Genomic DNA, 6,128 nt, shown 5'->3' on the forward strand with positions numbered 1-6,128 from the left:
TTTTTTCTGTTTTCTTTTTTTTTCTTTTTCTTTTTTCTTTCTCCCCTGTTGCTAATGAGCACTTGAGAATTTGATTTAGCTCCTTGGAATGACTGCCACTTACTGCTAGAATGTTAATCTGTCTAAACCCATTCAGCTCCTCTTACTTGGAAGTCAATCACCTGGAGCCTGCATTTTAAAGAGATGCTGGCTAAGGCCGTGCAACAGCAGAGATGTTTTGGGGCAATTCCCACAGTTGGGAGTAATGTCGGGAAGCACATGGCTACCTGTCGGCAGACAGTGTTGAATCCCCGGAATAAGCAGAACTGGAGCAAAGCCTGGCAGAGACCAGAAGGGCAAGTGGAGGGGAGACAGGAGGCTGCTGAGCTGCAGCTGCCACACGGGATGCTGTACTGGCGTGTTTTGGGGGACAGCCTTTAGTTAATGGTGAGAATATACCCAAGGAGGGTGTAGGGAAAACAGGTCAGAGGAGATATGCCAAGACACAGCTGGAGATAAAGCTTTAAAGTGTCAGAGGAGGAGTTTGGCTTTCCAGAAGTATTTAGAGAAATAATTTAATTTGTCTTGTACTGGCCATTTTTAAACCCCTGTTTGGAGGGGGAGAAAATGCACAGAATTCCATATTAAATGTAGGAGACACGGACATGACTTGGGATAGTTGATAATGTAGTGGAGCTGCGTATCTGTGAATCATCCCACTGTGGTATTCTGGAGATGTTTCTGTTTTAGCTTCCTTAGCATGCTTAGAAACCCCCCATGGTCTGTCAGACCATGCTGCCCAGGCCAGAGGGGCAGCCACCACTGGCCACGAGCAGGAGAGTCAGGATCTGAGAGTGGAGGGGACTGTGAAGTCCCTGAATGCCATAACTGCTTCTGGGTATTGCTTTGCATTTTTGACATGGGAAGAAGTGTGCTTTACCTGTGGTACACCCCACCTCTATCATTGTCCCTTCACTCCCTCTGCAGTTCTCTGATGGCAAACTCTGCAGAGAGAAGAAGTAAAAATTTAACAGCAAGAAAAGTTGCTTTGCTGCTGCTACAGAGGAGCAGACTGCTCCTATGATCCCATGTGAAAAAGCACATTTTTTGAATAAGCATATGTTCAGAGACATTATTTGCTCTTTCAATAGAATTTTTCCTTCTAAATAAGAAATGCATCTTCAGAGTGCCTCTCCAGAAACCTTATAAATAAGAAATGCAGAAGGAAGGTCACAGTATGTATTTTGTCAGCATATGCAATCTTTTATGAAGAGACAGTTGGAGATGGAACTGGGATTCCTTTAGCTACTTGTACATTTATCTGCTGTCCCAGTTCTGAAACAAAAGAACATAAAAAATTAAAAGTCAAATGTACCATTATTATTGATTTATAAGCAAAATGGAAGATTGTGTCCATAAGGTTTAGGAGACTTTTCTACATGAGACCTAATGCTACACGACCAGCCTGATACGCTTGCTACAGAGTGTGATCAGAAGAATATTTTAGCAGTTGAACTTAAACCTGCAGTATGCAGGCACAGTAATACCCTAGTACCTCAGTTGTAAACTTGATGTAAACTTTCTTTAAATTATGTATTAATTAGCAAAAGTGATTTGAGAGATCAAGTACAGCAGCATCAATGTGGTTTCAAGCTCTCCTCAAAAGGAGTTTTTTTGTCTCTAATGGAAGAGGTACTTTTGTGAATTTGCTTCTAATTTTCCATAGACTTCAATAGGAAAAACAGTGGTAAGAACAATTTTCAGCCTGTTTCTGAAAATTTCAAAAGAAAATGATGGACTCAATCTGCTGCAGTTACCGGCACTGCACCCACTGCAGAGTCCCTCAGGGAAAGGTACCCAGTAGCACAAGTAACCTGCTAAGCCTAAGACCATCACAGAAAAACATCCAAAAATGGCCATTATTCAAAGAACAAGATGTTTTCAGGAATGAGCCTTTGTTGGAAAAAAGAAAGAGCATTAAGTGCAGCCAGGTTTCTAAGCTAATGTGGATGGCTGGCTTTGTATTGTGAAGCCAGAAAAATTTGCCCCTGTTGATGTTGAGACCCTGTGGCAACATGAGTCTTTGTGTGTGAAGAAATTAATGTCTTCTCCATTTATTAACATCAATTCTTGGTAAAGAAATTAAGAGATGGACAGATTCTAGGTACCTGAGGAAGATTTCTAAACTCCTGTCAACTGGGGAAGTCACTTCTTAAAAATGAATAAATCTTCAGCTTATTGGAGATTTGGCTGTAAACTTTCAGCTCACAGTTTTTAAACTTTTTTTAAAAAAGTTGTGATGATTTCTATTTTATTTTTATTACCTGAGGTCTAAAGGAAGGCTGTTTTATGACACACTAGTTTATTCAGAGCTTTTGGCAGTGATGGGAAGAAGATAAAACACAGCTTCTTAATGTCTGGATGAAATAACCAGACCTGCCAAAAAATTCCTTTGGGAGGTGGAGGAAGAACAATCTTCAGGCTTTTCTTCATCAATCATTGTGGCTGAGGGATAGGTGAACACCTGTACCAGTGATGGCTGTGGGACCTTTGCTTTGCACACCTCTGCACAGGGGAGTCACCCTGGGCTCAGAAGCATCAAGGGGACACAAGTCTCCCAAGCCTGGCCACAACTTGGTCATGCTGCCAATGCAGCCCCTGCAGAAGAATTAAAAAACCTCTTGCATTTTAATTCACTCTGCAAGGATATCTGAGGTATCTAATTTTAAAGATCTTTAAAAAGTATGTCAGCCACGAGTTTGATCTTTCAATAATTTGCATGAGTCCCATTCCACAAAAAGTAGAGGTTTGTTATTATAAATGGTTGTCAATGACTGAGGTTAAGCTGTAAGCTGATCTGGAATTTTTTTAATAAAGCGGCTATTATTTGCAGAAAACTGCTGAGTAAAGTTGTTGTAATGCCACCCTATATTTAAAAACACTGTCACAGTGTTTTAAATAGTTAGGCATACATTTAGCTGTGGGGCCTGGCTGAAGACATGCACCAGCTGAACTCCAGCACACAGCACTGGTACCAGTTATACTGCACTTGTATGTGTGGCTGCTACAAGAACTGAAATTCCATCACAGTCAAACATGACTGCCTACATTTTGCAGGTACATTTTCCAACCCCAAGTAGTTTCAAATGTCCCAATGAACATCAAGATTCAGCCGTATGGTCTGAGGCTAAGAATCTCAAATATTTGCATGGGGAAATTGTCTTCCTGAGTTTCAGTAGGCTGAAAATGTCCAGATATAAACTTCTACCAGCTGAACTTGACATCTCCAGTGCAAACTCCTCAGCTGGGCTTGTTATCTTCTGCTTATGGAAATCTCATGTTTGGGAGCTGACCTCAGTTGTGTTAACTAAAGAAAAAGTAATTCTGGACAAAACCTAAGATTTTCTTCTGTGTGTCCTGGCCTGGGGTTTCAAAACCATGGGCCAAGTCCCAGCCATTACCAACTGCAAGAAAACCTATAAAACAACTGCTGTGTGAAAATTCCTATGTTCTTTCTCACACTGCTCACCAAACCATTACTAGGAAACTCAAATCACACTTCTCTCAAGATATAAAATTTCTGACAGAACTAGTAAGTTCCAAAAGAGCTGAGCCATTTCTTCCCGTCTCTACCAGAGCAAGCAGAGCTCCTACCCCTTCAGCCTGATTGGGCAACTCAGCTTTTACCACGCTCTGGTCTCTTGCCAGCCCCAGGAGCCCAGCACCTTATCTCCAGGCAGGTTAGACCTTTTGGGTCACAGCCAAGCTCCCAGGTTCTCCAAGCAACCATTGGCTGCACCCAGGACAGCATATCACTTCATCTGCTCCTGGCTCTAACAAAATCTTCAAGCCCTTCCCAGAAGGGAAAGGGTTTTTAAAAAAGCCCAAAACAATATAAAAAACCCAAACCAAAAACCAAACACACAAAACCCCAAACGAAAACTGCTTCCAGGAGATAACAAACAGGAAAAAAAGGGAAAGGGTGTAAAGGTTACAAGCTCAAAAATTGCTCTGTAGAGGGCTGGAGGGAGACAGAAAGCAGAGCATCCTTGAGAGCATCCACCACTCCCTGAAGCTGTCCAGACAAGACACCTCTGGGTTGCTCTGCACAGGGACTCAAGAGGACTAGGTGTGGATACAGGCCACCACCAAGGTGCCTACACAGCTTTGTCCTCTTGCTGGTATGTCAGATCAATCTGACCAGGGCCAGGAGGAGGCTGATGAGGAGCTCCTGAGACCATAATGCTATCTCCCTCTGCCCCCTTACAAAGAAGGTCTTGTGTTATTAAGGATGTAAATATCCCTTCAAACCCTCTGGTAGGCCACACAGCAGCCTTTTAGCCGCAAGGCTATTCCAGGTGAGTCCCCATGGTGTCATCCCATGAAGTCCATCATGTGACTGTATGAAATGATAGGACAGACCTCCTGTTTTCCTGCTCTGAGCTGAACAAAGCTGTCTGGGAAGAACTGGAAGAGGTAGATGTAGAGCTAAAAGCTCTCTTTTCCTGTCCATGACCCCATCTGATCTTGAGCGTGGGTATTAGCACTGATGTATTACCTCGATGGCAACACAGAGCCGCTCAGAAGCTCGAGGAGTTGTCTTTGAACATGAGATCTTTCAAGGAATATGAACAATGCATTGCTGAGGCCACCCTTCTAATTTAAACCCTCTCTATTCAACAGAAAACTGTTCAAAATCCCTATCTGCATGGTTATTTAAGGCAAGTGTATCAAGCTGGACTTAATAGTGCTGTGCGGAAACAATATAACTCACAGACTTCAGGTTACAGGGGAATAACCTTATCTTCCATTTAATGAGTTGTATCATATAATGGTGACATAACTCATCTGGGTGACATGGCAGTCGAAACCAAGAGGGCTGAGCTCCTTTGCCATAGCTGGGGTTGTGCTGGAAATGCAAATTGTGCTTATAGGGTTTGGCTTCTCTGCAAGACCTCTGTGGTTAGTTACTGCTGCTAAGGGCTAATCCCTGGGAGCAGGGGTGGAACAGAAGGAACTCCAGCCTTTGTGCCTTCCCAAACACCACAGGAACAGCACAGGACACGCTGAGCCTCAAGCCCCAAATGCAAAGGACTGCGGTCAGCTTGGGCTAGATCTCAAGGTAGCTCCTTCACAAAAGCCTTTAAAATGATCACCTGTTTTTTTATCTGCAGGCATTTCACAAACCCAGCACAACCAGCTGGCCATTCCCATAAAACATGAACAACAGCATTCAGAAATGCGACTCGCATGAGAGGCTTTAGACAAACCAAACAGGTGAACAAAGGCTCTGTGAGACCCTCTTTGGCCTGACAGCTCTCTTCATAGATAGACAGGCTTTTGTTTAGGTTCTTGGCCTCTTGTAAGGGAATAAAAGGGATCTAATACATAGAAAATATAGAAGATTTTTCTTTTTTAAATTTTTTAACACTTTTTAAACACTCCAAAGCACTAGCTAGGTACAGATTACCTCACCCACATGAAAGAATGGAAACACAGCTATGTGAAAGAACCCTTTTCATTGGAGAAAAACATTCCCTTCCAGTGTTTGCAAACACATTGTACTGAATAATAGTCTTAAATTCATCAGCTAAAGCAGGCATTTGTAGAGTATGTGGGGAAACTTCAGTGGAAGAAAAACACAAGTTGTACAAGATCCAGTGCACCTTTCTTAAATTCCTTCTGATATCTGTAAAAACTATATTTACACTTTTTTTAACCTTTTTTTTATTCTTTGTTTTCAACCAGGGGTTTGCAGCCTCTCTCCACTCTCCTCAAAACTCTCAGCTGGATTTAAGCTAACAATGTGCTTATTTTTGATGAACAACAGGGAAAACTTCTAACCATCAGCATTACTTGGATTTTTTCTTTTGTGCTGCTTGTTGAAAGATGGATTGTGAATGTAGAAAAGCAATCTATTCAAAGTCAGTTGTAGTATGGATTCACACATCCAGCCGAGTAGCAAACACCTTTTAACAAATCCTGAAACATCCTATACAAAAGTTGAGAAGATAAATAAAGCTAACAATATAATTTAATGGAAAAAGAACACATGTCAAGTCTACCACTGTCAGGAAACACAGGTCAGAAATTCTGTGCCTTCCCTCCCCATATGCAGCAAATTAGGTTATCCATAAAATGGAAGTCTT

The sequence above is a fragment of the Zonotrichia leucophrys genome, chromosome 4, assembly GCF_028769735.1.
Source record: "Zonotrichia leucophrys gambelii isolate GWCS_2022_RI chromosome 4, RI_Zleu_2.0, whole genome shotgun sequence".
NCBI classification, from domain to species: Eukaryota; Metazoa; Chordata; class Aves; order Passeriformes; family Passerellidae; genus Zonotrichia; species Zonotrichia leucophrys.